This window comes from Oreochromis niloticus, linkage group LG22, assembly GCF_001858045.2.
Source record: "Oreochromis niloticus isolate F11D_XX linkage group LG22, O_niloticus_UMD_NMBU, whole genome shotgun sequence".
Taxonomy (NCBI): Eukaryota; Metazoa; Chordata; class Actinopteri; order Cichliformes; family Cichlidae; genus Oreochromis; species Oreochromis niloticus.
The window spans coordinates 33,103,634-33,113,036 of NC_031985.2; the positions used below are offsets into that span (position 1 = coordinate 33,103,634).

The 9,403-nt window shown below is 40.2% G+C and overlaps 1 long non-coding RNA gene across 1 annotated transcript; it reads left to right on the forward strand.

Moving 5' to 3' along the window:
* Positions 1–983: 983 nt before the first annotated feature.
* On the forward strand, positions 984–7,721 carry LOC102081527 (uncharacterized). Its single transcript, XR_266014.4, has 5 exons — positions 984–1,732; positions 2,992–3,142; positions 3,267–3,415; positions 7,455–7,557; positions 7,643–7,721. It is a non-coding gene; the product is annotated as an uncharacterized LOC102081527 (long non-coding RNA).
* The last annotated feature ends 1,682 nt before the right edge of the window (positions 7,722–9,403 follow it).

Here is a 9,403-nt window from a genome sequence, read left to right on the forward strand (position 1 = left end):
TCTTGGTTTGAGGCAACAGTGCTAAACACTGCCACTCTAAAGAAGTCATGTGACCCATCATTAATTAAAACATAATTGAAATAAACTGAATATTCTGTCTCTAAAACACTGTGATGGATCATCCTTAGCATATTCACAGCCCTTTTGCTGGTTATGTAACAGCTGTCACAGACCTTTAACTCTATTTTGTGGAAATTAGTCACGAGTGACTTCGCAATCTACTCCCTATGACGTCAACACTGGTACACATGTGCGATGCCTCATAGACAGACTTGGCTCTGTAGTGATGTTGATGCAGGAAGGTTATCTGCCTCTAAACTCGATCACATTCATACCGCAGCCAAAGGAAGAAGCATAGTCTTTCAGTCTGCTCAACTAAGTCACAATGATCTTTAGTCTAATTTGTATCTCTTTTCATTGTCTGTGAAGGTTCTCAGTCATGCAGGTCATCGTAGTCAAAGGAGTTTGCAAAGAAAAGCGTCTGGACTTCTTTAAGTTGCTTGAAGACGTTTCACCTCTCATCCGAGAAGCTTCTTCAGTTCTAAGGTCAAATGGCCGAGAGTCCCAGATTTAAACCCAGTGGGAGTATCCCCCCAATGAGGGACAAAGGACCCCCTGGTGATCCTCTAATCACATGCGCCAAGGTGTGAAAGCGGGTGTGGGACCTAATCAGCCAGGGTTTCGGGTGAGCCCATTGTGAAACCAGGTTTGACAAGGTGGGGCCAGGTTTCACAATGGGCTCACCCGAAACCCTGGCTGATTAGGTCCCACACCCGCTTTCACACCTTGGCGCATGTGATTAGAGGATCACCAGGGGGTCCTTTGTCCCTCATTGGGGGGATACTCCCACTGGGTTTAAATCTGGGACTCTCGGCCATTTGACCTTAGAACTGAAGAAGCTTCTCGGATGAGAGGTGAAAAATCTTCAAGCAACTTAAAGAAGTCCAGACGCTTTTCTTTGCAAACTCCTTTGACTATCTCTTTTCATTGCGTTGTTGTTGACTGAATTCTGTCTTTTATTCTTGTCTAGAAACAGAACAATAGAAGCAGATGGTTGAAACTGGAACCACTTTTATGCCACATTCAAACTCTATGTTATTATTGTTATAATATCCTACAGCACTTAGGGCATTGGGACTGAAAATAATTGAATATGAATGTTTAAGGCTCTGCACTGTATTAGTGAAGAGAAAATATGAATGATCTTGAATGCCTCATGACAACCTACAGCAAAAAAGATTGGCATTTATATAGCACAATGCTTTTACATTCGATATAGGTAATTCTAAAACCCACCACCTGATATTTAAATGTCACTGAACTCAGTCAGAACCAGTATAATTATTCCTCACACTCCTGTTTATTACCGTTAGTGATTGCAACCAATATGGTAAACCTGCACTGTGAACCATGTTGTGGATTTCAAGCAACTCACTGCCAATCATGCTAGAAACTGATTTTGGGTTCTCTATGCAATTACGTAAGATTATTTCCCCAGAAATATGGGGTCCTCATTGTATTCATTTTTTATGCGATCAATCTTGATGTGCAGTTGCTTCAATTGAAATTCTTTGTATTTTTGTATGAATGACCATGTGGGCTCTGTTTTGTAACCCTGGAGCTGGCAGAAGAAAGTGGAGGCAAGACAAAACAGTGCTCCTAACAAGCAGCTAAATGGATCAGTGTCCGTTTCCCCCTGGGAAAGATAAGTCGCCTTGGGAAATGAGCACAAGTAGGTATTAGCACAGTGACACAGCTCCTGTCCTCTCCCCTGGCTGACACACAACTCTGTGCGGAGCTTCTTGGCCGCTGGGTGGCTTTGGTTAGAAAATGCTAGCTGTTATAGGCTTAGACTTTTTGACAGTTTGTTTAAACCTTTGCACATGCTTAATAACTAGTAGGCTGATTATGAATGAAACCTGGACATTAAGTTCGTGCTAAGTATGTCTGTTATTTGCAACTGACACAAGCAATGCTGTTAATGTTGCCCTCTCCAGTGCATCTGTCGGGCTATGACTATGTGTGAATGTTAATGACAGAGCCAAGGTGAAAACCACCGCTGACCAAAAGGCCTCGTCAACATCTTGTTCATCCCCAGCACTTTTGGGAACATGTTCTTTAGACTGATGAGACAAAGGGTAGATTTTTCAGAAGGTTTGAGTTCCACGATATCTGGCACAAAACTAAGACAGCATTTCATAAAAATAGTGACATGCCGGCAGTCAAACATGGTGGTGGTAGCGTGATGGTCATTTAGCTAAAGCTTTGGTGCTTCAGGATCTGGACCATTTGCTGTAATTGATGGAAGTATGAATTCTGCAGAAGAATATAATAAATCAATATATGCAAATAAGTAAATAAAATAAAGGTTTTGGTGTGGCCTAGGTAAAGTCTTTACTTATGCTTTGGTATGACCTTGAACTGGCCATTTTGCCAATTATAAAACTTTAAAAGGTACACGAAAAACTGAAAGATCAAACATCAAAGCACGACACACAATGTCACAGGACGTAGAGCAGGTCACCTACCAATTGGAAGGTTAGTGGTTTGATCCCTGGTTCCTCCAGTCTGCATGCCAAGTATTCTTGGGCAAGATACTAACCCCAAGTTTCTCTCCGATGCATCCATCGGAGTGTCAGTGTTAGTTAGGAAGCATTAAAAGCTTAGAAGATAGTGAATGTCGGATGTTGTATAGAGTGCTTTGAGTACTCCAGGAGAGTAGAAAAGCGCTATATAAGAATCAGTCCATTTACCCTTCAGCACTTTCGATTCTTTATGTGCGTTTCCGGGTAGATTTTTGACACAGTTTTTGAATTTATCAGTGAGAGAATTGCATCACCTTGGCCATTTAGGTAGATTACATCGTAGGCTCTACTAAGAAGTCTGAATCAGACCTTGGACACTACAAGTGTGAGTGCTCTGTTGTGAATATAATGAAGAAATCTTTTGTTGTCACAAACTGAAAGGTCCTTGCCCCCTTTTCGTCTACAGCTTGCAGCACGTGTCAATGCAGCTCAACCAGTGTGAGGGAAATCCATGGAGGAGATTAAATAGGCAGCTTGCAAAGAACCGCAGAGTTTGTTCACAGACAGCCTACAAAAACAATTCCAGATCAGTGACCATATGTAATTAACTGTTTTAGGTAGGTAGCAATGAAACTGTATTTGTCCGTTTTCTTAAATTCTTTCCTCCAGCCACTGCGACGGTCTGTATCATGAGGGCTTGACCCAGAGGTTGCCACTTTATGTTTGTGTCTTTGTCTGCAGCTCTAGTACAGGCTTGAGGTTTGGCAAGAATAAAGAGAGCAGGAGAGTGTTGTGGTGGAGCGGGAGGATGGAGATGGATGTGGAGGGGAGACAGGACAAAGAAGAGGAGGAGTGGACAGTCAGCCTAAAGAGTCATAAACAGAACTGAGGTAAAGAGTTCATGCCAAAGGAAGGAAGCCTATATAATTTCAAAGTCAAAAGTATAGAAATATACTACAATAGATCTCTCACCACAACTATAACCCAAACGTCTCTCTTTTACTTTCATATCACAATTGGTTTTTTTTCATGCCCATGAAAAAGGATTCTGTAATACAGTAATTTACATTTTTTATCCTGTCATTTCATGCACTCCGGCCCTTTTGCCCTCTGTTCTCTTTCAAATTATATCTGCTCTCACCAGCCTCTTCTCTGAGGCCAATTTACCCTGGTACCGCTTTCATGCCACAGTCTGTTATTGTGCCTCAGACCAGGCTTTTCTCACTGCTATCCCAGCGGAACCCCCACAAAAAAGTTGGTTACTGATGTCATCTCCACTATTTCAGTGAATGCCCTATAATCAGAACAGCTCTGCTTTGTGATTGGAGCTGCCCATCTGAAAGGGACTCTGTGACTACGGTGGGACCCAAGAAAGAACATATGGCATCCTTTAAAGTCACTTAAAAAACTGTGTGGAACCAATGACTTCCATTGTTCATCAAATCAAATTTAAGCTGGTAATGTTGGTAATGTTTTAGTGTAAGTGGATACAAATTTGAGCTTTTCTGGTCTTGTTGGTGTTTCAGGAAATAACAGGTTAAAAACCTGTTTTACTGGCATTCCATACTAACTCAGCTAGATTTCCCAGTTCATGTCAATGATTTTCTGGCAACAAAAGGTTAAATTACTTTTTTCTACTTTTTTTTATCTCTCAGAATTATCAAAACATCTATGATTTTACAAATAATGTCTTTAATAGGGATATTGGATGTTCCCTAGCTAGTTGTGCAAATTCCAAAAAAGGGTGAAGGACTGCACCTTCAATCACATTTTGACTTTCATAGTTGCAAAAGGGTAATTATGGCTATCTAGGTGCTCCTTTCCCCCCTCTGTGGAAAAGAAAATAGACTCAGATCATAAAGCAGAAAACACCAGAATGCAGAAGCTACTGGCATATAAAAGTGGGTCTGTGTTTTATTTACAAAATATGAGTTATGAATCATACAAGCACCGAATTTTTTTCCATAAATGTAATTATCCTGCAACAGACAAATTGACATTTTCACCTTCACACACTGTTCCAATCAGAAGCTGCACATCTGGTACAGTGTGCTGTGTGCAGGCAGAGAGACTGATTATCATGGAGGAGCCAGAATCAAAAACAAAGAAGAGACACAATTTCAGGGGCATTTTTCTTCAAAACGTCTGAAACCCGAGTGTGTTCTGAGACTCTATTATTCTAGTTTACAAGCGCTAATGTTTGCCAAATAACATTAGCGTAGTGATGAGCATGATTTCTCAAAACTTACCTGAACACAGATATACTTGAGATTTCTGAATGTGCAGAAATGTGTAAACAAAGTTAATGTGCACAGTTACCACATGTTTAGCAGGTGAACAAGAGTAGTGTGAACTCATTACACTCTGACTTGTGTAATCAAAAAACACCAGTTGGAGCACTTTGTAAAACATTTTGATTCCTTCAACAATTGCTGAATTAGCTAAAATTGGACAAGCTTTGTATTAAATAGCACATTGTGCTTTTGTATTTTCATTACCTACAATTATCCCTCATAAATATATCCACAGGGGGCCCAAATAAAATTTGCCACGTTTTACAACCTGTCATTAGGAGCCACGGCTCCTTCTGGTTAACATCATCTAGCTGTCTAAATTAAAACAACAGCTCATGGCTAAGAAGAGAAACAGGTTTCTAGTTAAGAAATGGATGACATGTTAGACAAAGAGAGACCCCAGAGTTCAGGAGTCTTACAGACCCAGATGACTGTCCTGCTGCTGACCCTGCACCAGACCTGTCACTTAAGTGCACATCAGCTGTCAGCCAGCAACAGAAAAAAGCATGGAAACCTATCCTGGCTGACAATAAGAGGAGCCGTGCATCCGAGACAGAGTGCTAGGGAGATGCTCACATTTACATTCATACCTGTCTCATTTAAAGTCACCACTGACCCCGTAGTGCATGTCTTTGGTCTGTGGACCAAGCTCTCAGATGAAATTTTTTCTGCCATGAAAAATTTTAAGGCTGGCATATACGAACATGCCTGCTGGCACTTGAGACATCATGCTACGAATATTCTTCAAACTTAAGAGCTCCTAAGAGATTCCAGGGAACAGCTTGGTGAGCTGCTCCAAGAGTTTGATTTAAAATGTCAAAAAGACTAATGTCAGGAGAATTAAGGTAAGAAATGGGCACGCTCATGAAAAACTGTGATTAGACAGGGAGAGTGGATCAACACCTGGGGCACAGAGGGAACCACAACAAACTAGCAGAGTAAAAACTGCAAAAAAATGAGAGCAAAAATAACACCAAAAATGCACTTAATGAAGGCTGATTACCACCAAGGATCTGCAGATGACTGTTGTTGTTGTTGCTATACTATTTTAACATGTTCAAAATAAAGATACAGGCAATACAATAAAGGCAGAAAGTATCAGAGAAGAAGAACAATAAACAAGCAAAGACTTCATACTCAGAGTTACAAAGGCCTGGATAGCTCGGTTAGAGGTTTTTTTTTTAGTGGAGTCACAGGAACAAAACAAGTATTTTAGCGTATCAGCACTAAGTCTGGTGTAAAAAATGTGACATGTAATCGTAAAACCTGTGTTAAGAACTTGATGGTCTTTAAGAAATGGCAAACTGGACCGTGTGGCTGGTTTCATGCATTCTTATAAGTCAGTTTTATAGAATAAAATTTAAATGGTCATTTAAATGATAAACCCCCCCCCCAAAAGAATCTGCAGTAGGTTTTAAAGATTATGATCTCAGAAATCACTTAAACATCCATATTAAATGTCCTTTAGGCCTTAAGCCTTTGACATTGTATTGTACTCTCATATAAACTTCTCACACAAAGTTAAGATTCCTCTGTAAATTGTGTCTCATGCAGTATTTCACCAAACACAGAGATCATGTGTTAATTCAATCCAACTCCCACTCCTATGAAAGTTTGGAAATATTCCAGATACAAATTAACTTTCTTGTACAATAAACAAGCTCAAAAAGATCAGAAGAACAAAATCTTAAAGGATGATGAAATCTAAACCGCAGAAGAGGAACATTCTGTTTTTATATGTCAACTGGCTGAACAGTGACCTGGCAGACTATTAATAGTTACTGGGAGCCAGATATTTTAGTAAGTTCAAGTAATGCTATTGTAGGAGATTAGTATTATGTGTGTCTTTTGCAGCACATTCACAGAAGGTGTTAGCTATAGGTGGTTTGGTTATTTTTGATGTATAAATGTAATCAAAAGTGTTTGCAGCACAGTCACAGATTAATGCATTAATATGAAAGAGAATGCATAAAATAGAAACGTGTGATCCTCAAACTGGCAAAATAACTCCCATTTTCTACAAAGGAAGAAGCATGCCCTGCGGAAGCTTTAATGTTTTGAGCCACAACCTCAACATATAAATTCCTTTGGTTGGGTACCTGTATCATGTAAGGCACAACCCCATAACAGCCCTCATTTTTAAAAAAGTTGGGGTGATGTAGAAAATGTTAAAACAGAATGCATGTTTTACAGATTGGTAAACAGACTGTTTTTTATATAGCGATTTTCTATTCTACCTAAAAGTGCTTTATACAACTTTTCATGGACCATGGGAGTGTCTGGTTTTCCACCTGGAGCCGATGCTAGCCCCTTTGTCCGCTCTCATAGGTGGAGTTTCGCCTGTGTTGGATCCACGGCTAATCAGCAGAAGGGTTCTTTAGACCAACATTGTCCTCCACTCTCTGCCAGTTCATCGGTGTTAACTAGGCCTTCCTTGTGTCTCGCTTATATGGGTATTTCGTCATGTGTAATCTTGTTTCCCTGTGGTTCAGTTCCCGGCCATGACTTCCAAGATCCATTCAGTGCCACAGTTTCTGTCAAGCACTGGTTCCACCTGCAATGCTCAGCAGTGACTCAAAACTCAACTGCTCACTTCACTAACTTACCTGCCCTCCTGCCTGCCGTGCACTTCCAGGACTTCCTCTGGAATTTCATGACGGACCGCCATGATCCTTCGTGCTCCTCTCCCAGACACTCCTTCAGCTACCTTCCCCGAAGTCCCTGCTCTCCATTTGCAAGTAAGCAAACATCCAGCAGCAATACCCACCTATAACTCCATTCTCCTACCACTCAGTCAGTCACTACCCTTTCCGTTTGTTTCAGAGCTCCTATCAGAGGTCCCATTCCATTCCCAATGCTACACCAGTGTTTTCCATGTGCATATATGTACTGTATATGGACCAATCTTGTTCCTTTGTGTGTAAATAAAATCGATTGAGAACTAAGTCAGCTTCTGAGTCTGCTTCTTGGTCTGCATCTTGCGCTAACCTTTGGTTCACGACACAACTTGCTTCATTCACCCATTCACACAGGCAGTTTTTTCTATGCTTTTTCTACGCAAGTGCTTTCTATCTAATATTCACACACCAATGGATTCATCGGAGAGCAACTTGGGGTTAATATTTTGCCCAAAGAGTTTTGAGATGCAGATTGAAGCAATCAAAGATCAAGCCAGCAGAAAATATGTCAAACACACAGCACATTCAGAAAGTATTCATAGCACTTCACTTGTGCCATGTTCCAGTCTTATTCCTTGGTAGATTAAATTCACTTTTCATCTCAAATGTCACACCATAATGACAAAGTGAACAACGTTTGCTTGAAATTCTTTCAAATGTATAAATAAAATACAACATGTACATTAGTATTCACAGCCTTTGCCAGGACACTCAAAATTAAGCTCAGCTGGATCCTGTTTCCACTGATCATCTGTCACACATCTCTACAGTTTGACTGGAGGTAAAATAAGTTGACTGGACATGATTTAGACAGATCTGTAGGTCCCATAGTTAGGAGTGCATGTCAGAGCACAAACCAAGCCATGAATTCTAAAGAAATGTCTGCAGACCTAAGATAAAGGAACGGTACAGAACAGTTTCCTCCATCATCTGTAAATGGTAGAAGTTTGGAACCACCAGGATTGTGGTGAGATTAACACCTGTACTACTAATCTGTGTCAGACATACTTTAAGGATGCATTTCTTACCTTTTTGTTTTCAAAATCAAGGCATGAAAATTATTTTTTTAGTACTCAATAATCGAATGTGTCAAGAAACAATAAATAAGTTAATTTCACTGACCTGTGAAACAGTTCCTGTAAATAATACTTTAAAAAGCTTTAAATGTTGTGAAGTTTAAAGCTTGTGAGTTGTTTTCTGCTTATATAGATGAACCACATGACCAATAGATTGTTCTGCCAGTGTCAGCTGTAATGTAATGGCTGGTTGCTGTATTAGAGGCTCAACAAATTTATGCCCCGAGGTCCCCAATTTGGCCATTTGGGATGAGTCATTCACCAGGATTTCTGGTCTTTTATTCTTTAGCCATAAATTTATTTCCAATTAGACCTCATAAAAAAACATCAGCCTGAATAAAAATAATGTGTTCTTGAAGTGAATAAGAAGAAATTCTTGTTCTGATGCATGATAGAATGAGTTATAGAAACCATCTGTGACTGAGGCCTGTTAAATAAAGGCCAGGAAAGTGATGGAATCTTTTGTGTCCAGGATTTATCTCCAAGGGGTGGTAAGTATCGTACACTCACTTTTTCCATGGTATAAAATTCCTCTTCTCTGAAAGGCATTAAAATGAAGGCACACCAACTAATGCAAAATAGAAGAAATGTGGCTTGTTTGAGAAGCCACCACCACCTGTCTCGTCCAACCATGTTCTCCATCATGTGGCATCACCGCCCCCTGCTGGTGTTGTTGGGCATTAGCCCCCCCATGTTTTTGTGCATCATTTCTTTTTATTTCATACCCTCAGTTTTATTTTGTGGCCTGCAAATGACTCAGTTCCAATAAAAGAAAAACAATAAAGTGTCTTACTGCCTGCTAACATAACAGCTGTGCATGCAGCTGGGTA